The sequence below is a fragment of the Miscanthus floridulus genome, chromosome 4 (assembly GCF_019320115.1).
Source record: "Miscanthus floridulus cultivar M001 chromosome 4, ASM1932011v1, whole genome shotgun sequence".
Classification (NCBI taxonomy): domain Eukaryota; kingdom Viridiplantae; phylum Streptophyta; class Magnoliopsida; order Poales; family Poaceae; genus Miscanthus; species Miscanthus floridulus.
Genome location: NC_089583.1, coordinates 40,281,113 through 40,308,193, shown reverse-complemented (window position 1 = coordinate 40,308,193; position 27,081 = coordinate 40,281,113). Strand labels below are relative to the sequence as shown.

The 27,081-nt window shown below is 42.1% G+C and overlaps 1 pseudogene; it reads left to right on the top strand.

The window, feature by feature from the left end:
* Positions 1-26,824, top strand: LOC136551378 (uncharacterized; annotated as a pseudogene).
* The last annotated feature ends 257 nt before the right edge of the window (positions 26,825-27,081 follow it).

Here is a 27,081-nt window from a genome sequence, read left to right as displayed (position 1 = left end):
ATGCTGAGCGGGAATCTGCTCTACCGGAGGAAGCGCTCGTGGCGTGCCGATGAGTTCGTGAGGCGGAGCACGCTGCAATTGGTAAGATCCTTCTGCCTCCTCTTCCTTTAATTGGTCCTGAAACCGCTAGTGCCTGCAGACATTGCCTCGCCTATTGGAAAGTGATGACAAAACTGTAATATCTGCCTTGGTACTAAATTTGGTAGCATAGAGGATTTGATGGATAAAGCTGATTCTAGTGAGCTAATCTATTTGTGATATCTTCTTTCTGCTATCTTGCTGCTTATGGTGATTGTTAATATACAGGGTCTTCTGAAATGTTTTTTTTAAGGGTTAAGTCTAATTTACACCCTCCAACTTGCAGCAAAGTTCGGATTTCAACCTCGAACTTCAAAACCGGACAACTTTGGCCCTCCAACTCTCGAAAAAGTTCAACTTTCAACCTTTTGGAGCATCGGAATTTTATATTATTTTTTCGAGCATCTTAACTTCCTCCAATGAAAAAACTCAAAACTACAAAGTTGTAGATCTCATCGAGGTCTACAATTTACATATAAAAATTATATTTATCCGACATCGTATTGAAGGGTTTTCTATTTTTTGAAATTTGAGTCTCATCACGCGATAAAATATGGTGCTGAAATTTTATATTATTTTTTCGAGCATCTTACTGTCTTCAAATGAAAAAACTCAAAACTAAAAAGTTATAGATCTCATCGAGGTCTACAATTTATATATAAAAATTATCTTCATCCGACATCGTATTGAAGGGTTTTCTATTTTTTGAAATTTGAGTCTCATCACGCGTGAAACAATTTTGTCGCGTGATGAGACTCAAATTTTAAAAAATAGAAAACCCTTCAATACGATGTCGGATGAAGATAATTTTTATATATAAATTGTAAACCTTGATGAGATCTACAACTTTGTAGTTTTGAGTTTTTTTATTTGAGGACAGTAAGATGCTCGAAAAAATAATATAAAATTTCAGCACCATATTTTATCGCGTGATGAGACTCAAATTTTAAAAAATATAAAACCCTTCAATACGATGTCGGATGAAGATAATTTTTATATATAAATTGTAGACCTCGATGAGATTTACAACTTTATAGTTTTGAGTTTTTTCATTTGAGGACAGTAAGATGCTCTAAAAAATAATATAAAATTTCAGCACCATATTTTCTCGCGTGATGAGACTCAAATTTCAAAAAATAGAAAACCCTTCAATACGATATCGGATGAAGATAATTTTTATATGTAAATTGTAGACCTCGACGAGATCTACAACTTTGTAGTTTTGAGTTTTTTCATTTGAGGACGTTAACATGCTTGAAAAAATAATATAAAATTTCGACGTCACCCAAAAATATCAAAAGTTACTGTTTACCCGCAAAACCGCCCAGTAGGTTGAAAGTTGAACTTTTTCGAGAGTTGGAGGGCCAAAGTTGTCCGGTTTTGAAGTTCGAGGTTGAAATCCGAACTTTGCTGCAAGTTGGAGGGTGTAAATTGGACTTAACCCTTTTTTTAAAAAAGGCTCGGAAGTTGTGCTCGATGAATATGCTGAGTTGTTTAACTGACTGTTGCAGATAAAAAGTTGTATTTTTCTCCATCATTAATAGCTGTATTAAGAATTTTATTGGCTTACCAAATTAAACTGCAAATTGCTTAACCATTTGTATTTGTTGAAAGCATCACAAGATCGTGAAGAAATTTTCCCATTTGATTTGGTTAAATTTTGAGTAAAATATATGAGTAGTCCAGGGTATGGTGTGGAATTCTGCTGTGACTACCTTTATTATTTCTTATTGATCATTGCTTTTGGGAATGCTCAGCTGGACTTTGATGATGGCTCACCACCGGAGCATGCATGGAGAAGGAAACTAAGTAGTCATGCTAATAGATTGAAGGAGTTCAATGTCACATTCAGAGAAGCAATTAGAATGGTATGGAAAAATGCAGCTTTCAGCTTTCCTTGTTAATGGAAGTTGTACCTGTCTTCTCTGTTACTTAAGCCTGCTGAAGTCTTCAAGTGATGCATGGGGAGTCAACATTATAAATGATGTGTTTCCCCCCTGATTGTTAGATGAAACTTGGTCTCCGACTTTGGTCATACATTCGGGAAGAAGCTTCTCATGGAAGGGTAATATGTAGATTTCACATTTCGTGCAGAGAGCTCCCGCTCTGTGCGGGGTCTGGGGAAGGGTGTCAGTGGCAAGCCTTACCCTCGCCTGTGCAATGCGAGGAGACCGCGACTCGAACCCGGGACCTTCCGGTCACCGGCGGTAAGACTCTACCGCTTGCACCAGGCCCACCCTTCACATTTCATATATCCATATGTACTTTATAAGTTACTCTTCTTTTACAGTTGATCTTTTATTCTGAGAGTTCACTTTTAGCTTGACAACTTACCAATTGGCAGAAAGCACCAATCGATCCATTCACTAGAGAGGGCAACAGACCCTCAGCCTCACAAGGAGTACCTCTTGGTGGGATGGGGTGTGTGATTATTGGTTTACAGCCAGCCTTTGTGTCATTCTGTTTTCATGAACATTTAGTGTGTACATTCATTCCCTTCTGCAGGAGTGGTAGCATTTCAAGAGGCTTTAGAGGAGAATTCAAGCATTGGCAGATAACTCCTGGTTCTTGTGAAATGTCACCTGTGATGGCCAACCAATTTTCGGTAACTCCGGAACTTTGTCACACTTTTGCTGTATCTTTAGATTTTTCTAACTAGAGGTTCTTGGTAGAAGCTCAATCAAAATATATATTCTACAATGAAAGCTTGTGAAAACAAGTTCTCAGAAAAAAATACTAATTTTAGCAGAGGGCATGCTCAAACCCAACCATTTTGGCTCATTATACGAAATAGATTTGGTGAACTTTTTTCATGCAGAGTGTGTCCTTTCAGACTTTCTGCAAACAGACTAGCATTCCGCCTTGAAACTTTTGATTGGGTATAGAAAGATGGACTCACCAGACAGTTTCTTTGCTAATTTTTGAAGCCTTCAAACTTGATTTTCAACACTTAGCTTGTTTTCACAAGATGCCCCTCCTTGTTCCATTGATACTTTAGTAGAAAGAAGTAGGCGGTACTTTTGAAATGAGGCTTTGTGGTAATTGTTCCTTTAGTTCTCTTCCCATTATCAAATTGCTGATTTGAATCTTCTAGTATTCCTGAAATGATTGGTCACTCCTGCCAACAATCTCATTGTACTGCAAGACTGGCATATCACTTCTGGATAAAAATAACAATACTAAGGGCCAGTTTGGTAGAGCTCTTCCTGCTTTAGATGCTCTATGGAAGCTGATTCTCTGTGAGAAGTGATTCTTTGACTGAAATTGATTCCCTATGATTCTCTACGATAAACTATGTGCATAGAGTGATTTTGTTCGTGAAGTGAATCGGAAGAAGCTAGTTTTTTCAGTTCTCAGCCCCTTAGTTCATTTTAGAGAATCACTTCAGTAAAGAATCACTTCTTAGTAAAAAACTATTTGGCAGAGCTTCTCCTGGATTCAGCCTGTAAACTGCTCTGGGAGCTCTGCCAAACTGGTCCTTATAGATTATGAACTCATTGAAAAGAGACATCAGTACATCACAATTCTGTTTTGTTATCTCGAAAAAAAAATCTGTTTTGTTGAGATCCTTCAAAAATATCAAAGCAGTTTGAAATCTAAGCATTATCACTTTACTGTCTGGAGTATTGACTAAGCTTCCTGATGTTACTATTATCTCCAGCTTAAGTTGCTGCTTGTATATATAATCAACTGGTGCAGGTTTTTGCTATGAAGTCTAAATTTTGACTGACAAGCATATCATGTTTATTCATTATGTTTTTCTTATTATTGCAGATCTTTGTCACTCGCGGAGGATTTTTTTTTCAAGAAATACGCTTCAGTTTTGGCCCCTGGTCAACTTGGTGGTTTGAAGTATGATGTTCTTATTTATCCTTCTCATTGCGGGCACCATAATCTTATTTTCCACGTTTATTTAATTTATATTGTCTTATGCTTGGTATTTTTCCCCAAAATAGACATAACTCTGGAATGTTCTCTTCATTTTTCACAACTAAGAATATATGTGCAAGTGATGTATGTACTATTCATTTATCATATTTGTAATCTTAATTAGCATTTCTATTTGCAAGAAGGATATGACATTTTCTAATGTGCCACCATTGTGTTTTATTTTTCTTAGGGTAAATACTTTCAGATTTTCTACGGATTAAAATATTTATACTACCTCAAGTCAACAATATATGAACAGCTTGTTTTCTTGGTCTGAAATGTCATATATTGTTGACTGGACGTATCATTACCCTGCATGCTGAGCAGCAATTCTTGAGCTCCTCTTGTATTGCAATGTCTGCTTTAAATTTCCACCTGATTAAGCTGTGCCCTGATCCGCATAGTTCCTCTCTCATGTCAATATGTTTGGTCTATACCATGCATCCATGCTGTTGGCCATGCCACTGCGTGGCATGCTGCGTTGCCACACAGATGGCTTATTTTGCTGAGCTCATATGTGCTGCTTATGGCCAAATTGAGATAGGGAAAAGTGGCCTCGTTAGGCAGTGACCAAGCCTGATTATGCAATAGCCTTCTGTAGCTTTGTTTGGTGGTGTTGACTAGCAGATGAATAGGGAATGGCATGAAACCATGGAAAGTATTTATATTAGATGTAGGTAAAAGTTCTGCTAGGAAAAATGGAGAATTGTAGGACTAACAATCATTATAAGTTAATGTGTTTATTGTGGGTGGTGGATTTTTGTTAGAGATTTTTATGGGGTGCTTGAGAAAACTAGAGTTTGGTGAGGAAATATATGGTTTGTCCAGGATTTTATGGGAGAAGGGTATTCTTCTGCTTTATGGTGGATTTTTTTTGAACGAAAAGGCAGGAGGTCTGCCGCTCAATGAAGAAGAAGAGAAGTTCAGTACAAAGACATGACACACTTGCACACCCACACAATAGCCAGGCTCTAGCACTTAGAGACAAACACACAAACAATATTCTTCCGCTTTAGTGGTGGTATGGCCCACATGTTTGTACATGATATTTCTATGCATAGGACTGGATGGGTGTATGAATCGTCCATGGTAGGATATCAAGTTATTGCTCTGGTCTTATTTTTTTGAAAGAGAATTGCTCTAGTCTTATCACTGTATATATTCAGTTAATTTATACTTTCCTGAGTTCATCCAGCTTTCTTTTTCTTTCTTCCTTTTTCTAGTACCAATTCAACCTGAAATTATCCTCTATTCAATTTTCTGGTCCTTAGGAAATCTACTGATGATGGTATATCGTCCTGGGACTGGAAATTAAAGGGCGATCGTTCAACATATCATGCTTTGTTTCCTCGAGCATGGACTGTTTATGATGGTAATGATGCTTATTATTTCTGAGAAAATATTTCTTTTGCTATTAGTTTGAGATCTAATCTCATTCACACTATCACAAAATTTCCACCATCTCTTTTACCACTGCTCCATCTATATTCGTTTTTTCGGCCATTCCCACTAGGTCAATACTAATTGCGCACAAAAATTCAGACGTACAGAAAAATAGAAAAAGTAAACATTATTGAAAATTGGAAAGATAAAAATAATTCCTGAAACAGACCCAGAACATCCAGTGGTCACTTTTGAAGGATACTTCTAAAGATTTGTAAAAATATTCATTTGGGCAAGGATGAATAATTGCTAACTACTTCAATAAGTAGCACACCATTTAAAATATTGCAAACATGCAATGAGGTTCACATGTTATTATTCTTTTGGTTTAAAGGCGAGCCAGATCCTGAACTGAAAGTATCCTGCCGTCAAATATCTCCATTTATTCCCCATGATTACCAAGAGAGCAGTCTTCCTACCTCTGTTTTTGTATATACTGCAAGTCTTCATTTTCTTTTCCAAAGTAAATTTGATGAAAATACAACATTGACCTTATGTTTCATCAGCCTGTTCGGGAGGCCGTATCGTATCGTGGATTATTTACTGCTGGCTGGTTTGGTGTGAGAGAAAAACACTGTTCCCGGCTGGAAATTTACGATCGTTTACGAGCAAGCGAACAGGCTGCATATAGCTGTGAATCTAAAATATTTGCTCTAAATAGTCCTATGTTTCTCTGCATACCAACTTATTTATGTTTATGGAGCCGGTGAGAGTATCCATAACTCTCTTTAATCACTGAGGCATACTGGCATTGTCACTAAACTGTGACTATTGTTGCATTATTAACTGTAGTTAGACGTGCTGATAGCGCAGTGATTGAGCACATGAGGTGTGGAGGTCCCCACCAGGGTTTGATCCCTGCCACCTCCCTGGTTGAAACAACGCAGATGGTTCCGCGGCCGCCAAAGAAGCGTGCGCGCGTGAGGTTCCTGCCTGTTTCCCAGGTTCGGTGGGCCCCTTCTTAAGACTAAAGTCAAGGGGATATCTCTCCCCTTGATCAAATATTTTTTAATATTAACTGTAGTTTTTCACCTTTTTTTTTCTCGAGCACGCAGGCTATGTATCATTATATAAAGAAGAAAGGGTTTTAGAACCTGTACAAGCCCAGCACACTCACAGTTTAACAAACAAACACACATGACCTCGAGCTACGAACAGCAGCCTCCAAGATCTAGCTTCCAATTCGAGCAAGGGCATCATTCTTACTTTTCTTACTGATATTTTGCAGCTAGTGAATACTGGAAAGGAAAGGGCAAAAGTTAGCCTATTGATGACTTGGGCGGTACTAACTACTACTTTTCCTTGGGTGTTTGCACCAAATTTTTATTTTATGATATGTTGGATCTGATCATGTTCTATTCTTGATGCTATGCTAGAATTCTATAGGAGGACTTTCACATCATTCTGGGGGTCACGTAAATGAGCCATTCATGTTAGTATGATGTCACAAAAGCTTAATATGTTCTCTATTGCCAGTGCTCCATGTAGTGAAATGATTTGTGTTCTGTTTGACATGCAGAGGAAAAAATGGAGTTTCTGGTGTTCTTCTACATCACAAGCAAGTCAACAACTGATCACTCCTTTTCTATTCTTCTTTTGGCGAACTTCCTTGGATATTTCAGATTAGTCCAATCTTGAAACTAAGCACTTATAGCTGATCTAAAGTCATGCATACTCTCTGCCTAAAAAATAAAGAAACTATGGCTCAATACATGGTGTTTTCAGCATATATTTTCCAGCATGATTTTTTTGTTACTTAAAGACTAGCATTGATTCTCTATTAATAACATCGCAGGACAGCCAATAACAATCCTCCTGTTACATTTGCAATTGCGGCATGTGAAAATCAAAATGTAAATGTCACAGTATTGCCTGTTTTTGGGCTTTCTGGAGAAAGTTCTGTTACTGCTAGGGAAATGTGGGGCACAATGGTCCAGGTGATCTTGACTTTTCTTCCTTGTTTTTCCCTGCCTGTAATTCCCTGTTTTAGATAAGATTATTGTATGCATAGAAGGCTAACCTTCTGTGGAACTGTTTTGAAATAACCAAATGTTTGCCATTTCGATGACTGTGGGTGCATATCTTACCATCTGATTGTTTAATTGTTTAAAGGATGGTTCCTTTGACCGAGATAATTTCAATGCTGGTCCCAGCATGCCTTGTTTGCTGGGCGATACAGTTTGTGCAGCAGTTTCTGCTTTCACCTGGGTTGAACCACATGGAAGATGTACAGTTGTATTTGCATTGGCTTGGTCTTCTCCTAAGGTTAAGTTTAAAAAGGGGAGTACATACTACAGGTAAGTTCTTTATTCCTAACTTTTATTTGGTGACAACTGTTAATCATGACGCATCCAAGATCGACACAACTCAGAGCACTTGTTAAAAACACTTTATGATTCCTTTCATTCAAACCTTGAAGTTGTTGGGCAATGCAAATGGGAATAGTCTTTGCACTCTGTTAATCTTTTCCTCCATTTGCCATTCAGCTTTTACTATGCAGTGCATAGACTCTAAATACTAAATAGTCTGTTAATCAGCTTATCTTTTGACAAGAGCTAAACATTGATAATACTTCTATGAGCTAAACACTTCTATCTTTCATTAAGGTATCTGTAGTGATGTGGTTTGTATTATTGATAGCAAAACTCCTGGATTCCTAGCTTTCTGCTACTTTAATAATGTAGCAACCGATTTTAAGAATAAAACCAGATACACACCATATGTGAGCCCAGAAAGTCAAATCTCACATATAGCTACAAATAAGGGTAATATCAATAGACAATGCTCAATATATAACATACTTAGTATAAAGAATATAACCTTAGATAGCAAACAGCGAAAAGACAACTCCGATCTTCGGGTGAAGACTCAAATTCCACAGGGACAACTGACTGGTTGATCACAAGCCAAACTTCAAACTCTAGCAATCTAGTACCCATCCAGAATTTTTCCAAAGATTTAAAAAGTAAAGCAAGCATAAGTACATGTCGTACTCAACAAATATATTATGGGGTTCATGGGGCTCAAAAGACTGACACTGGTTTAACTGCGATTAGCTTTTAATGAGTCATCTTTTAGCAATTGGGTGGCAACAAGTTTATTCATAAGCCCATATAAACACATGATCAGGTAAACATGAATAATGAACAGCATAAACAGTAATAATTAGTGATCATCTTTATCATCAGTATCATCAGTGTTCATCATCTATTCCGTAAGGGTCCAAGGCTGCTCGTGACTGTGAGCACAGCTAATATACCAGTTTTATACTTGAAAGCATCTAGGCCCCTTGTTGGGTTTCGGTGATTAATGACAATACGTGATTACTGTGACTAACATGTGTTTTACAGAAACAATTGAGTTAGGTCATGGTAATGGAGATCGATTGGGCAATCATGGTTGTCATGCCCCTACGATGGAAATCATTTGGGTTTTCAAAGGATGGACGACGAGGTTAAGGATGGACTAGTTCTAAGTGTTGATTGGAGTTGGAGAGACACTTAGAATAGTTTAGGACTTTGTTTTTCCTTTGACCGTACTATTAAGGGGGGTATGAATGGGTAGCTTGACCTAGGTGAGACTAGTGAGTTAGGTGTGGTGCACACTTGTTAAAACTAGCACTAGGTAGCTCCATAACAACCCTTTGATCCAATGGAGCAAACTTCATTCACATATGTTCGAGAGTTGGAAGTGAATGGAGGATCAAATACTGACCGGATGCTGGCTCCGGTGTGGCCGGACGCTGGCTCAGGGTCCGGTCAGTTCATTTGACCAAGGTGAAAGCGTCTGGAAGTGATCGGACGCTGCGAGGTCATGGTACCAAACGCTGAGGGCTAGCGTCCGGTCGACTCCAGTAAGGTTCTAGAGAGGGAAAAACATGACCGGACGCGTCCGGTCAACTCATAACCACTGGAGCTTGGGGTATACTGACCGGAGCGTCCGGTCAACATGACCGGAGCATCCGGTCACCCCGCAGAGGCACTTAACGGTTCGTTTTTCAGCCGGTATTATAAATACAACCTCCACTCGTGTGTGGGGGTACTTTTGTTCATTCCAACAGTTGAGAAACATCTTAGAAAGTGCCAAGAAGAGCAAGGTCCTAGTGAGGTGATTAAGATTTGAGAATCCAAAAGAGAGCCCTCATTAGTGAAGATCAAGAGTAGCATAGTGTGCATCCACCTTCTCATTAGACTTGTCGTGGTCAAGTGAGAGTTCGTGCTTGTTACTCTTGTTGATCGCCATCATCTAGACGGCTTGGTGGTGATTGGGAGTTTGGTGATCACCCGGTGGAGCTTGTGGGTGACCCAACTCAAGTTGTGAGCGGTTGTGGGTGATTCACCGCGACAGAGTATTGAAGAATCAACCCGTAGAGAGCACTTGATCCTTGCGCGGATCAAGGGGGAGCTACACCCTTGCGCGGGTGCTCCAATGAGGACTAGTGGGGAGTGGCGACTCTCCGATACCTCGGCAAAACATCATCGCGTTTCTCCTTCTCTATTTACTTTGAGCATTTGCCTTGAGCATTTACTTTGAGCAATTCAATTTATGTCTTTACATTCTTAGAATTGCCATGCTAGAGTAGGATTGGAACTTAGGTTGCAAGTCTTTTGTGTGGTAGAACAATTAGATATACTTTTTAGGCACAAGGGGTTAATTGGGCTAACCATAGGATTTAATCATTACAAAAAAATTTAGAATTAGCCCAATTCACCCCTCCTCTTGGGCATCTTGATCCTTTCAATTGGTATCGGAGCCTCGTGCTCACGTATTTAGGCTTAACCACCTAGAGCAAGATGTCTCACAGGGATGGACCTCCTCCTATCTTTGAGAGAGATGACTTTCCTTATTGAAAAATTTGCAGGGAGGCATATCTAGAGGCTCTAGATGTTGGTATACTTAGAGCCGCCTCACAAGGCTTCCCAATACCTTAGGAGGCTACTAACCTATAAGGCTATGAGGTGAATTACGAGAAGTGGAATGCAAAGGCTCAAAACACCATCTTTAGAGGCCTTTGCAAAGATGTGTTTAATCGTGTGAGGAACCACAAAGACGCCCATGCACTATGGTCGGACGTTTGTGCGCTCTATGAGGGAACTAAGAGTGAGCGTGAGGAACGCTATCATCTTGTCATGAAAAAGCTCAACTCTTTTGAAATACTTCCTAAAGAATGTGCTAATGAAATGTATTCACGTTTGAATGTTCTTGTAGAGGAAGTCAATGGGCTTGGACTCACTCAAATACAACCATCCGATGTTGTAAGAAAGATCTTGAGTGTCCTCACCATTGAAAAATATGGGCATATTGTGACCGTGCTATATCAAGGTGATCTTTCCACCGCTACACCGATACAAATCTTGGAAAAGATCAATGCTCATGAGATGTACGTGCACATCACGCCACAAGATGCTCATCCTCTACCAAGAAGAAAGATAAGGATTTAGCATTCAAAGCTAGCCAAGAGAAGGGCAAAGCAAGACTTGAGTATGAGAGCTCAAGTGAAGATGAATGAAGAAGACCGTCAAGATGTTAAAGAAGCTAAACAAGAGTGGCATCAAGTTTGATGGCAAGAAGAAGAAGTTCTTCACTAGTTCTAGAAGGAAGCCAATCTTCGAGATGAATTGCTACAATTATGGAGAACTTGGTCATCTAGCTCACCAATGCACAAAGCACAAGCATGATGGTGACTTGATTCTTAAGAATGAGAAGCTAAAAGAAGAAAACAAGAAACTCAAGGAAGAGAGAAATAATGTTGCACTCAAGGAAGATAAAAGTAGTGATGCACTCAAGGAAGAGAACAAGAAGCTCAAGTTGGAAAAAGAATATCTCAAGATTGGATTGAGCAAGTTCACTAGAGGCAAGTATCTTCAAAGTGAGCTTCTAATGAACACCGTCATGAAGATGGATAGAAGTGGCATTGGGTACATGGCGAACAAAGAGAAGAAGGCTCAAGCTCAACAACAACAATCAAAGCCAAAGCCAAAGTCAAAGAGATGCTTTGAGTGTAGACAAGAAGGCCACTTTGCTCATGAGTGCCAAACTCCACCACCACAACCCTTGCCTAAGCATGCTAGACCCTTTGCCTTCAATGCTCACTATATGCTTAGAAAGGATTCTAGTGGAAAGATGAAAGTGATGTTCTTAGGACCTCCAAATAAGAATAGGCCTAAGAAAATTTGGGTTGTAAAGTCACTTGTTGAGAAGGTGAAGGGCCCTCAATAAGTTTGGGTTCCTAAAGCTTGATCTCTTGTGTGTAGGTGAACTACAAGACCGGTGGAAGTCATTGTGTTATTGATAGTGGTTGCACATAACATATGACCGGTGATCCTCGTATGTTCACCTCACTTGATGTAGAAGTAGATGGGCAAGAAAGAATCACATTTGGAGATAACTCAAAGGGCAAGGTCAAAGGATTGGGCAAAGTGGCAATATCAAATGATCATTCCATCTCCAATGTACTATATATTGCTTCATTGAGTTTCAACTTGCTATCCATTGGACAATTGTGTGATCTTGGCTTCCAATGCTTGTTTACCGAGAAGGAGGTTGTTGTATCCAAGAAGGATGATGATCATGTGATATTCAAAGGATTTAGATACAACAACCTATATCTAGTGGACTTTATCTCCAAAGATGCAAACTTGAAGACATGCCTATTTACCAAAACAAGATTTGGGTGGCTATGGCATAGAAGACTTGCTCATGTTGGGATGAGCTCACTTAAGAAGCTTATGAAGAATGATTTGGTGAGAGGGTTGAAGGATGTGAAGTTTGAGAAGGACAAGCTTTGTAGTGCATGTCAAGCCCGCAAGCAAGTTGCAAATACCCATCCAACAAAAGCTTTCATGTCAACCGCAAGAGTGCTAGAACTCCTTCACATGGATTTATTTGGACCAACAACATACAAGAGTTTGGGAGGAAATCTTTATTGTCTTGTGATTGTTGATGATTATTCAAGGTATACATGGGTATTCTTCCTTAATGACAAATCCGAAGTTGCATCTTGCTTCAAGAAATTTGCCAAGAGAGCACAAAATGAATTTGAAGGGAAGCTCAAGAAGATAAGAAGTGACAATGGGAAAGAGTTTAACAACACAAACATAAAAGCTTATTGTGATGAAGTTGGAATCAAACATGAAGTCTCCGCAACATATACTCCTCAATAAAATGGTATAGTTGAGGGGAAGAACCGGACATTGATCACTCTTGCAAGAACAATGCTTGATGAGTACAACACCCATAAAGCTCTATGGGCGGAAGCAATTAACACCGCATGCTATGCATCCAACCGCCTATTCCTTCAAAAGTTCCTTGGCAAGACACCTTATAAGTTGCTCAATAGGAAGAAGCCGGACGTCTCCTTGTTTAGGGTGTTTGGTTGCAAATGCTACATCTACAAGAAGCGGTAACACCTAGGGAAGTTTCAAAGACGTTGTAATATTAGTTTTCTTGTTGGTTACTCATCAAAGTCCAAAGCATATAGAGTATTTAGTCATGCCACCGACTTGGTTGAAGAAACATATGATGTGGAATTTGATGAATCTAACGGCTCCCAAGGAGCACATGAGAATCTTCATGATGTAGGTGATGAACCATTGAGGGAGGCTATGAAGAACATTCCGGTTGAAGACATCAAGCCTAAAGATGATGAAGATGATATACAAGTGATTGATCCACCTTCTTCATCAAATGTGCCACAAGACGATGAAAAGGATGGGAGAGTAGAAAATGAAGACACTCATCCATAAGATCTCATCATAGGGAGTCCATCAAAGGGTGTAATGACTCGATCTCAAAAACTTGCTTCATTTATTGCTCATCACTCTTTTATCTCTTGCTTTGAGCCTACTAAGGTAGAAGAAGCTCTTCAACATCCGGATTGGATAAATTCCATGCATGAAGAGTTGAACAACTTCACCCGCAATGAAGTTTGGACTCTTGAAGAGCGGCCAAAAGGTGCAAGAGTCATTGGAACAAAGTGGGTGTTCTGAAACAAGCAAGATGATCAAGGTGTTGTAGTGAGGAACAAGGCAAGACTAGTTACAAAGGGGTTCTCTCAAGTTGAAGGTTTGGATTTTGGAGAGACCTTTGCCCCGGTTGCAAGATTAGAAGCCATCCGTATCCTCCTTGCATATGCATCACATCATGAAATAAAACTTTATCAAATGGATGTGAAAAGTGCATTTTTAAATGGCTTTATTAATGAACTAGTCTATGTGGATCAACCTTCTGGGTTTGAAGACCCTAGATATCCTAATCATGTTTATAGGTTGTCCAAGGCACTATATGGGCTTAAGCAAGCCCCAAGAGCTTGGTATGAGCGCCTTCGGGACTTCCTCATTGAGAAGGTCTTCATCATTGGAAAAGTCAAAACCACACTATTCACCAAGAAGCTTGATGGGCATATCTTCATTTGTCAAATGTATGTTGATGATATCATCTTTGGATCATCAAATGAAGATTCATACAAAGAGTTTGGTGAATTGATGTCGAAGGAGTTTGAGATGTCAATGATTGGAGAGCTTACATTCTTTCTTGATTTTCAAGTCAAGCAAATGAGAGAAGAGATTTTCATCTCTCAAGAGAAATACACTAATGACCTTCTCAAGAGATTCAAGATGGATGAATGTAAGCCAATCAAGACACCAATACCAACCAATGGACATCTCGACCTAGATGAGGGAGGTAACCCAGTTGATCAAACTCTCTACCGCTCTATGATTAGTAGCTTGTTATACTTGATCGCATCTAGGCCCGACATCATGTTTAGTGTGTGTATGTGTGCTAGGTTTCAAGCTAATCCTAAGGAAACTCATTTAATTGCTGTAAAAAGAATCCTTAGGTATCTTAAGCACACACCAAGCATTGGCCTTTGGTATCCCAAAGAAGCTTTATTTGAATTAGTTGGCTATTCCGATTCGGATTATGCCAGTTGCAAAGTTGATAGAAAGAGCACATCCGGAGGGTGCCATTTGCTTGGTAGATCACTTGTGTTTTGGTCCTCCAAGAAACAAAATAGTGTAGCTTTGTCCACCGCCGAAGCGGAATACATTGCCGCTGGTGCTTGTTGTGCACAAATACTTTACATGAAACAAACTTTGCTAGACTATGGTGTAGTTCTAGATAAAGTAACTCTTTTGTGCGACAATGAAAGTGCAGTAAAACTTGTAAATAATCCGGTTCAACACTCTCGCACCAAGCACATAGATATCCTTCATCACTTTCTTAGAGATCATGTTGCTAAAAATGATACTCCCTTTGTTCCTTAATATAAGCCATATAGTTTTTAGCACCAATATTAACGCACAGTTTGGGAAAGGATGTGAGACCGAGGAAAAAAAAGGAAAATCAGACCATCTTCCCTCTCCCAATCAGATTACTTCCTAAATCTAAGGGATTGGTTGGGGCATGTGCTATGTATGGTGGGAAGGTTTCCAAACTAATCGGCGTGGGAGCTGATACGTACCTATATTTTGGAATTTTCTTTAAAAATCTATATGGCTTATATTAAGGAACGGAGGGAGTATATCACTTGAAGGTGTAAGGACCGAGAATCAATTGATGGATATCTTTACTAAACCGCTAGATGAGTCAACTTTTTGTAGATTACGGAATGAGCTCAATGTGTTTGATTTTAGTAACTTCACTAAAAATTGAGCTTGTGTTGTCCCTTGCATTGCATTGTAATATACAACATGTTTAATGCTTTATAATGCATATAGGGCTTGTCTAACATGGTTAAGATAACTGCCGAAAAGCGTGTGAAGAAGCTTAACCTTGGATCAAACTTGATAAGCAACTAGATTTACTTTCAAGTATTGCATTGCATATGCATGGTTGTTGTTTGTCGTTTGTCTTCAAATTGCCCTCTTATTGCCTAATTTCTTAAAAAGAATTATAGCCTAAGGCAAAATATTTTGAAAAACTTGAGGGTTTGAGAGAGGTCACTCACATAAGTCCCAATTGGTGTTTATTTGGATCTTATTCAAGTTGGGACTTGATTGGGAACAGGCAGCGCGAAGGACCTTGAAGATTTGCTGAAGAAGGAGTGACCGGACACTGCACCGGACTCTAGAGTCTAGCATCCGGTCAGTTCACAGGAGGTGAACAGCTGTCGAGCAGGAGTGACCAGACGCTGAAACATTGTTTTCCCAACGTCCGGTCAGAAGGAGCTTCAGCGTCCGGTCGATCATGAAGATGTCAAGGCTAGGTGACCGGACTCTCATTGCGTCCGATCGGTGTCCACCGGACGCGTCCGGTTGCGATTCTAGAGGAATTGGACCTCTCTGGAATCGATCGGACGTTGGGTGGCAGCGTCCGGTCGCTGCCACTGGAGCGTCCGATCAGTAGATTTCGTGCGGTTTCAGGATTCTTCTCCGTTTCCTTTTCTGATCCGCGGGGATCCCTTTATAACCTGAGCCGCTGTACAGCTTTTCCCCGCATCCGCTTAGACCTCCACCGTCTTCCCTGCGCCACCAAGCTCTCCTCCGCCGCCGCATCCTCCCACGCCGTGCCCCTCGCGCCCGAGCGCCACGCCGCCGCACCGCGCACCGCCGCTGCTCGTTCGCACGCCGCTGCCGGCCCCTCATTAGTGCCGCTGCCTGCAGCGCCTCCTTGCTGCGCCACCAGCGCTGTCATGTGCCTCGCCACTGCCTGTAGCGCCTCCCCATGCCTCTCTACTCGCCACTGCCGCGTAGCCCTAACGCCGTTGAGCCCCTATTCTAGTGCCCTAGCTACTGCTACTCTCGGCTGTCGATTCACCACGCATTGCCGATCCTCGCCGACCAGCAACCCTAGCCGATTCGGTGTCCCCCGATCCGTTCCTCTTCTCGTTGTTTCACCGGTTCGTAAGGTAGCAAGCCAGTCGTTTCAATTTCGTATCTAAATTGCTTGCTTCCTAGGGTTTCGCATCTTTAGATGTATTGTATTTATTTGTATATCTTTTCTATTCCATCATGCAGCGAGTCGGTTCCGTTGAGGTGTCAGTGGCAGTTGTCAGTCAACTCGGGGCCAAGCTCATGAGTACAGATCGAGACCAAGCCTCGAAAGTGTCAGCGATAGTTGTTTCTTTGTCAGGGGTAGTTGATTCTTCTTTGATCCATCAGATGGCTCGGACGAAGAATGTCGGTGGTGGTCCCAGTGACGAGGATCCGAGGCCCCCGCCTCGCCAGCCTATAGAACCTAAAGGCAAAGTGACCAAGAAGCTGGCAGTCAGGAAGCACAAGTATCCAGATACAGATACAGCGAGAGCCGCCGTAGTTGCAGAGGCCGCAGAGCGTGCCGAGAGAGGAGGCACTCGCAGTGGAGTTCGGATTGCTGATCCGCTTTCACCAGAGGCGATGGCTTCACTTCAGCATGTTGAGCATCTTCATGGTGGTCCAGCTGGGACCCTCATGATTGGAGGACGACGTGTTGCCATTGATGAGGTTTAGCCTCAGGGAGAGCCACAACAGCAGCCTTAGCCAGCACAGCAAACTCAGGAGCCTCAACCAGCTCAGCAGACTAAGGAGCCACAACAGACACAGCCGTCTCAGGAGGGTGAGTAGGTCCAGCAGGCCGAGGAGACAGAGACGGCACCACAGCCACAGTTACGCCGCTCTGGTCGTACTTGTGTCCCAATTTCACCGAGGCCAGTCACTCAGCGGAGGGGTTCTTGTCCACCGCCTCGACCATAGGGTCCACCTCTAGTGACCCATCTTGACCTGAGGGCTGCCACGGCCAAGCAAGTGCAGCAGCTACGGTTTGTTGACTTTGAGGTGTGGTTTCCACCCAGGAGGGATGAGAGAGCATCAGAGGATTCTATACACCCATGTAGGAGGACTTCTACAATGCCTATCTGAACAGTGGAGCAGTCTTCAGACCACAGAGAGTATGCAACATAGAGTCTATTGTTGCAGCAGTTGGAGAGCACATTCGCCCCTACCTTGCATATCTGCCGGGGCTGATAGATCTGATTGGACGGACCAGATTATATGTTCCATCTTAGGTTCGTCAGTTCTACGCATCTCTCTGGATTGACCCCCACCATAGGTTCATTCACTTTGCATTTGGTGGCAGAGACTATCGGTTGATGAGTACCAGGGTCAGGGAGATTCTCATGCTTTAGGAGCAGCCAGTCAGGCTCCATAAGGTGTGCTATGGATAGACTGCACCCCCCAGACATCCTCATGGTGGCATGGTACCCCCTACAGACTTGGTACGTCACTGCTTTACAGAGCCCTTTGGCGAGGGGTCGAGGAGGAACCCCAGTGATCTCACGCCCATTGCTCACGTGCTTGAGGCTGTTATGAGGAGGACTTTACTCCCGAGGAAGGGATACAGAGAGGGATTGACTCAGATTTAGCTATGGCTTCTCAACTCTCTGATGCAGCAGACAATCTTTGACATCTGGGATCTTCTTCTGTCAGAGATGGAGGACACTATAGCTGAGGGTTTCAGAGGTCACAGGCAGCTACCCTATGCTCACTGGGTTACATTCCTTATCCATAGAGCTGTTTCTGTTAAGTCGCCTGAGATGATTACTGAGTATAGTGGTGCCACGACAGAGTTCCCTGCTTATAACCTATCTCAGATGATTCGCCACAGTACACCACAGGCACCGAGTTAGCCATGCCATCGTCCAGAGGTGCCAGAGACTGTAGCCCAGCAGGATGATATCATCAGGGGTATTGCAGCTATAGAGGAGGAGGAACTTGCTCAGTAGGCGGGGTTGGTCACTAGCGAGCCCAGTGATAGTTCTGATGATGATAACCATCCCATTCCACAGATGCCTCCACGACGACATGATGCTGAGGCCGGTAGCTCTAGTTCAGCACCACCTGCCCCACAGACTGACCCCGTTCTTCTGGCTATACTTGAGCGGATGAGGCAGGACCAGGCCAGACAGGCTCAGGAGACAGCTGCTACACTTGCACAGTTCCAGACTCGGCAGGACGAGTTCCAACGCCAGCAGCTTGTTATTCAGCAGCAGACCCAGGCACTACAGTAGCAGTAGCAGGCTATGCATCAGTAGCAGATACTCATGCAGCAGTAGCTTCTCGGGTTCATGCAGCATGTAGTGCAAGCGATTGGGGCCCCACCGCCATAGCCTACGCCCTAGCTTGGTCAGCCTGCTACCACTTCGATGACTCTAGCGTTACAGCCTAGTGGGCTTCAGAGTCAGGGACAGCCACCAGCACAGTATGCTTTACCAATAGAGCAGGTGTCCCAGTGGTTCGCTTCGCCAGTGGTAGCCCCGCAGTTCACACCACTTCGGACGGGCTTCACACCGGCATAGACGTTGTCGCTTCTTGAGCCAGACACTTCAGTCTCCAGGAGTCTTAGAGCCTCCTTCAGTGAGTTGATAGGGCAGCCCACTCCTCCATACCTGCATGTTCCAGGTCCTTTTATGGTTGCACCTATCACAGCGACGACAGAGACGCTCCCCTCCTCCGTGGCATCATCAGAGCCAGTTGCTTTAGTTATACCAGCTCAGCCTACAGCAGCACCAGTTCCTGATCCGACCCAGATTGCTTCAGGATCACTTTCAGCTTTAGAGAGTCAGGCAGCCCAGAGCTCAGGATCAGACGATGATGGCACCTAGTTCCACCTTGCTCCTCGTACCTCAGCGCCCGGCTCGTCCGCTGCAGCCCCACCGACCGACCCGTAGGTTTTGGTGTTTGACGCCAAAGGGGGAGAGGGTTCGAGTATGTTAGGCTTAGAGGGAGCTACTTATCTAGGGTGAGCTTAGTTATTATATTAGCTTATCTACTTACATTTGGAGTTTTTATGTGTGAGATACATTATGCATTCATGTTTACTATATTTATGTGACAGTGATATCTACGTGATCGTGATATATGACATGTGTGCTCTCTACTTTGAATTCTTTGTATGTCATATCACTTGTGTTTTGCTCATTTGTCTTTGCTTCCGCGTTTTACTCCGATGCAAATGAGCTTTATTACTTGTACTCATGTTTATTTCATATCTTTTGAGTACATCATGTTGGCTTGGGCCATATAAGCTTGTCTAACACCTTTGTTCTTATTGCCAAAAGCTTATATGAACCAAGCATGTTAAAAACCTCATCTCTTTCACATACTCGAGGTAGTATTGTCATCAATCATCAAAAATGGGGAGATTGAAAGCATCTAGGCCCCTTGTTGGGTTTCATTGATTAATAACAATACGTGATTACTGTGACTAACGTGTGTTTTGTAGAAACAATTGAGTTAGGTCACAGTAATGGAGATCGATTGGACAATCATGGTTGTCATGCCCCTATGATGGAAATCATTTCGGTTTTCAAAGGATGGACGACAAGGTTAAGGATGGACTAGTTCTAAGTGTCGATTGGAGTTGGAGAGACACTTAGAATAGTTTAGGACATTGTTTTTCTTTTGGCCGTACTATTAAGGGGGGTATGAATGGGTAGCTTGACCTAGGTGAGACTAGTGAGTTAGGTGTGGTGCACACTTGTTAAAACTAGCACTAGGTAGCTCCATAACAGCCCTTTGATCCAATAGAGCAAACTTCATTCACATATGTTCGAGAGTTGGAAGTGAATGGAGGGTCAAATACTGACCGGACGCTGGCTCAGGGTCCGGTCAGTTCATTTGACCAAGGTAAAAGCATCTGGAAGTGACCGGACGCTGCGAGGTCATGGTACCGGACGCTGACGGCCAGCGTCCGGTCGACTCCAGTAAGGTTCCAGAGAGGGAAAAACGTGACCGGACGCGTCCGATCAGTGTTGATCGGACGCTGCCAGCGTCCGGTCAACTCATAACCATTGGAGCGAGGGGTATACTGACCGGAGCGTCCGGTCAACATGACCGAAGCGTTCGGTCACCCCGCAGAGGCACTTAACGGTTCGTTTTTCAGCCGGTGCTATAAATACAACCTCCACTCGTGTGTGGGGGTACTTTTGCTCATTCCAACAGCTGAGAAACACCTTAGAGAGTGTCAAGAAGAGCAAGGTCCTAGTGAGGTGATTGAGATTTGAGAATCCAAAAGAGAGCCCTTATTAGTGAAGATCAAGAGTAGCATAGTGTGCATCCACCTTCTCATTAGGCTTGTCGTGGTCAAGTGAGAGTTCATGCTTGTTACTCTTGGTGATCGCCATCACCTAGACGGCTTGGTAGTGATTGGGAGTTTGGTGATCACCCGACGAAGCTTGTGGGTGACCCAACTCAAGTTGTGAGCGGTTGTGGGTGATTCACTATGACAGAGTGTCGAAGAATCAACCTGTAGAGAGCACTTAATCCTTGCGCGGATCAAGGGGGAGCTACACCCTTACGCGGGTGCTCCAACGAGGACTTGTGGGGAGTGGCGACTCTCCGATACCTCAGCAAAACATCGCCGCGTTTCTCCTTCTCTATTTACTTTGAGCATTTACCTTGAGCATTTACTTTGAGCAATTCAATTTATGTCTTTACATTCTTAGAATTGCCATGCTAGAGTAGGATTGGAACTTTGGTTGCAAGTCTTTTGTGCGGTAGAACAATTAGATACACTTTTTAGGCACAAGGGGTTAATTGGACTAACTATATGATTTAATTATTGCAAAGAAATTTAGAATTAGCCCAATTCACCCCTCCTCTTGGGCATCTTGATCCTTTCAATACTCTGCAGAGGTTGTACACTTTTACTGTGTGTCGTGATTTACCCTTTCGCCCGAGATGATAAGCCTCTTGACCCACTACCAAAGAAGGTCGGCATGATTCACTATAAAGCCTTTTAAAGGTTCGTCTAACAAGTTAGGGCCATTAGATTCACTCAGCAAACAGATGTAAAGCCCCCTTCCTGATGGCACAATGACATGCAACCTATACACAAGGGGACATAGGCCGCACTATACCCGATTCGTCAAGCCATTCTTACGCCAATAAAGGTAACCACTAACAAGCTAGAAAATGTCCTCAAACTGAGCTAAAGCCAGAGCCATGTAGCCCTTACAGCTGTACTGTATGTCCCGGATGTTCGTTTACAGATAAGTCCTTAGGGAGAGGAATCTAGAGCACCATAAAAACAATCCAATACTCTAGCCCCCTTGTTCTATGTTGCTAAAAAGCATCTTTTAGTGTTTATTGCATATGCCATTAGTCAAGTTATAAGATCATGGTTGTAGTTGAGCACTAGCATCATACTAACCAATGCAATACCTCATAGGTATAAGGCACAAGGTACAAAGTACTAGGAAATTCTTAGTGGTAGTCAAAGTAGACACATGCAATATGAATTAAATGATTAAAGGTGTATAGGACAACAAAGAAGATCCCATGCTATACTTGCCTTAAACTCAGATCCTTCTTCTATTGAATTGTAACCTTCAAAGGACTTCTTCTGAATCACCAACTTCTTTTATATCACCAACGCAAAGCTCATCGACTGGACATGATCATAAAGCACCACATAAGCATCCATGCAATCATACACGAAGCAAACAATAGATCTAAATTAGAGCAGTACAACAAACATAATAAACAACAAGTAAAAAGATTTTAAAGATGTTCTATACGTTACTACGCACACACAGACGCAAAAAACACTCTAATCGGAGCTATAACGAAGATGTTATGAATTAAACAAGATTTTCTTTAATAAAATAATAGATTAAATCTAACTTCGAATTCTAAAAGTTGAAAACATGTTTAAGAGTAGCTCGAACATGTTGATTACTCAATTACGAATCTAACACAACTCAAATGGATCAAATCGGAGTTAAAACGGAGAAACTACGCATAAAATAAGATCAATGACAATTCTGTAAATATTTTGAAATCAATTCCGTATTAAAAATATTTAAAAACCGAATTAAAACAGTCCTGTGGACCGGGCGTTGTTTTTGGAAAAGTCCAGGAGTCAAAACAGATAAAACAGGGGCATACTTTAATTACTTTTGAACTACTCAGGACGGCGGGTTGATTTCTGTAAAAGCTGGGGTCTCTTTAGCAAAATGTCTGCACAGTCAGCGCGGTTGCTGGCGTGGCGCACACGTGGTGACAGGTGGCGGTCTCTGAGTGGCTGGTCTACGGTGAACCGCTGATGTGGCCTGCTAACGCGGATGGTGCGCTTGGTCCATAGTGTGCTGTGCACCGGAGATGAACCGGTACGCATCGATCTAATCCGAGCCGTCGGTGGAGAGATGGACGGCTGCGGCATACGGGGAGAGATGGTCGCCGGGGCGGCGCTCTGTCATGGCGGCGCGCCATGGTCGACGGCGAGGGAGTCACCGGCGACACTCGGGTTTCCAAACTAGACATCCAAAAGCCACAGGAAAAACATAGGACGACGGCGGAGGCTACTGCGAACTCATCTGTGAGGTCGACGAAGGAGTTAAGGCACTGGAGACGGTGGTGACGACGATGAGGCGGCTCGGAAACTACGGTGGTACTCCGACGAGCTCTAAAACGTGAAAGTGATAGAGAGGAAGGGCACGGACTGCATGGGCGTCTTGCTTACCGTCATGCACAGCTTTGGGAACAGTTCTGGTCAATGATTGAACCGCGGTGAAGCTGGTCAGCGGCGACGGACGACGGCTAGGGTTGCAGCACACGGCGACTTGGCGCGCATGGCAAGGCAGACGAGGCGTGGCGGCAGCGGAGTCGGGCGGTGGACTCCGGCTCGGATACGCGTGGGGAAGACGAAGGCGACTTGGAGATAAAGACGCTGACCGGTGGGGTTCGCCTGTCAGCGAGGGAGAGAGAAAAGCGGAGAGGTGGGCGCGGCGCGGGCTCGCTGGGCCGTTGCGCGCGGCTTGGGCCGGCCCGTTGCGGAGAGAGGGAAGCGGGCCGCGGCGGAACAACTAGAGCGGGCCGGTTTGCTGGGCCGAGAACAGAGAGGGGGAGAACTGGACCGCTCGGGCCAGAAATGAAGGAGGGAGAGTTTTTTCTTTTTATTTCTTTTCTTTTTATGAATTCTATTTTCAAATCCATTTCCAAACTTAGTTTGAAATAATTTTAGCTTTGGTCAAATCCACGTAGTACAATAAAACATATGGGCCTGCATGAATGTACAAAAATGTTGTTAAGCCTTATGATAAATTTTAATTTAATGAAAATTATTATTTTCTATGTTTTTATGAGCACAAAAATACCAAATTAAATTTTTTTAACCCTATTTCAAAAAGAGCAATTTTTAGGGTGTTACAAATAAGATTTAGTTCATGCTGGCTAACAGGAGATATACAAAGTTCTATGGAACTTCTCCAAGATCAGCCGTCGATTTGGTAGAGGACGCTTTGATGAGTATGTTTCCTGTAAACATATATTGCACAACATATACTTTTGTTCCCAAGTCGTGTCATGAATTTAACATATATGATTATACCTTTTAGCTTTCCTCTCATATTTGAATATTCTGGTTTGATTCATTCATTAATTCTACTGCTTCCTTTAATTTGTGGTGTATTTATTTCTCTACTAGTTATTTTCTTACTCGATATTAATGTGACTTTCAGAGTATAAGCATTGGGAAGAAACCATTGATAAGTGGCAGACCCCGATTCTCCGAGATGAGAGGCTTCCAGAATGGTACGTGCTTGTGCTGTGCATGACTTGCACTGGTTTGATTGCTTCTGACATATTTGTACTTCCTGATTATCAATTATGTGAAATTCATGCTTGTACTTTATATTTTCTGTAGAGACCATATGATTTAGTTTGGTATTATTAGATTTTGATCTGCATGGTAAGATGTATGTACTTTATCATCTTTAACTCTTGCAGGTACAAGATTACGCTCTTTAATGAGCTGTACTTCCTAGTTGCCGGTGGAACCGTTTGGATTGGTACTAATCTCTGCATATTGTTACACTTTTCCCTTCCAATTTTGTCCTATTCGCCATATTTAGGTCTGCAAGTAACACAATGAGCTTGAATGATATTGGTATACACATTACTGGATTTCGGCAATAATTAACCTAGTATTTTCTAAGAAATCATCCTCCGTTTACCTTCTGTTTGAGTGGTGTCTTTTGGACAACAGTATAAAATTGACAGGCAATATGTGAATTGCGTTTTCTTCATTGATCCATGTTCACCAAAAAAACATTCTGTAACAATGAAAGCGTTGCTTGTAAATTTTGTCGTTTTTAAAGATCAAATTGCTTTTGGACAAAGAAATGAAGAACATAATATTAGATTGATCCAAGAGCACACTGAGCATACAAGTCCCATTGTTCTGATATTTTGGATGGTCAATTTTTGGTCTGATTATATCTTCTCTCTTAGAAGGTGATAATACAAAAAATGATTAATTTTTTTACATATTCATTTTTTACAACTACTAATATTTTGGTCTTCTTTTTACAATTTTGGTATCTGTATTTGTTACTCACAGATGGTGAATCATTTTTTTTTCTGTACATAACAGATAGTGAATCTTTGGTGTCTGATGCTGATAACAAGTTGAATCCAAGTCCCCCAGAAGACAGTAATTTACCATTTCATGATAGCACATGCAATTCTACAGTTCCACTCATCGGTTTTGATCCACATGAGATCGATGACAAAGAAAATGTTGGGAAGTTTTTGTACCTTGAAGGAATAGAATACTTCATGTGGTGCACCTATGATGTACACTTCTATGCCTCCTTTGCTCTTTTGGATCTGTTTCCTAAGATTGCATCGAACATTCAACGTGATTTTGCTAGAGCTGTTTTGCGGGAAGATAACAGAAGAGTCAGATTTCTTGCTGATGGTACCTGGGGTATTCGTAAAGTAATCGGTGCTGTCGCCCATGATCTTGGAGCACATGATCCTTGGCATGAATTGAATGCTTACAACATACATGACACAAGTAGATGGAGATCTTAATCCCAAGTTCGTGCTTCAGATTTACAGGGATTTTGCTGCAACAGGTGATAAGTCATTTGACAAGGATGTCTGGCCTGCAGTCTGTACTGCTATGGAATACATGGAACAATTTGATCATGATGGTGATGGTATGATTGAAAATGATGGATTTCCTGATCAAGCTTACGATGCTTGGACAGTTCAAGGAGTAAGTGGGTATTGTGGTTGCCTCTGGCTTGCTGCCCTTCAAGCTGCAGCGGCAGTGGCCCGAAGCCTTGGACATGATGATTGTGCTGAGAGGTGCATGACAAGATTTGCAAAAGCTAAATCTGTATTTGAAGCCAGGTTATGGAGTGGTTCATACTTCAATTATGACAGTGGTACAAGTTATAATAGCCGTTCCATCCAGGCAGATCAGCTGGCTGGACAATGGTATACAGCATCGTCAGGTTTACCTCTATTTGATGAGGATAGGATAAAATGCACGCTTCAGAAAATATTTGACTATAATGTGATGAGGGTGAAAGGAGGACCTATGGGAGCCGTGAATGGTATGCATCCAAATGGGAAGGTAGATGAAACCTGTATGCAGTCAAGAGAAATCTGGACAGGAGTAACATATAGTTTAGCAGCAACGATGCTTCTCCATGGAATGGAGCATCAGGCCTTCACTACTGCAGAAGGCATTTATATAGCAGGATGGTCTGAAGAGGGCTATGGGTAATGCTTCTTTTCCCAATACTCCCTCAGTCTAAAAAAAGTACAATTCTAGGGTTGGCTTGTAAAATTTTCTTAAGTTTATTGAAAATAGTATCAACAATATGTCTCTACTATGAAAACATATTCCATGATTAATCTAATGAAATATTTTTTTTATCGATTCAGTCATACTTGAGACTGATTGACTTTGGAAAAAGCTAGAATTGCACTCTTTTTTGCGTGGAGGGAGTACATGAGATGTACAGTAATGTGAATGGATTCTCACATAGTTTCTTTGAGATATCCAAATGTCAAGTAATGTGTGACATAGTCATAAAGGGTTTTGATGTTATTGTGCATTCTCCTTTGGTATATGATGTTCGAGAGTCATTATATAAAGCCTATTTTTGTTTCTTCAAATAGCTGTTTAAATCTCAAAATCATAGCTTCCCTCCAGTCCTTAAGTAAAACTGGTCACTTATTGTAATGTTCTGTTTGTTCTTGGCAATAGATTTAGTTCTTTTATGGGTACCACACTTTCTTGGATTTGGTAGAGTCATCAATCTATCTTATAACAGAAATGGAGCCACTTCATTCGATCTATTCTGCTAATAATTAATAATCAATTTCCTTGAAACAAATTCAGGTACTGGTTCCAAACTCCAGAAGCATGGACAATTGACGGTCACTACAGGTCACTGATATATATGCGCCCCCTTGCAATCTGGGCAATGCAGTGGGCCTTGTCGCCTCCAAGGTCAATACGGGAGGCGCCGAAGGTAAATACAATGGACAGAGCTCACATTTCTCCAGGCACGTTCCAATTTCTCCAGGATAGCGTTAGAAAGATGACACCCAAGCACGGTTGTTTTGGAAACACTGTAATTAACTGGGATTGTTGATGTGACGGTAGCACTTGTATCTCACTCTTGTCCAATGCGTGTTTAGGGAGCACCTCATGTAAGAAAATGTTGAGTGTGGAATGGGTGCCATATTCTGTTCAGGCTTTGCAGTTATGTGGGGGGATGAAAACGGATCGGATACGGACGGATATCACCGATATTACATTTGTTTTCATATTTCTGTTCGAATTCGGATTCGAATACGGATAGTGTCAACTATGTCGGATAGAATACGATTGGATATCAACATCATAAAT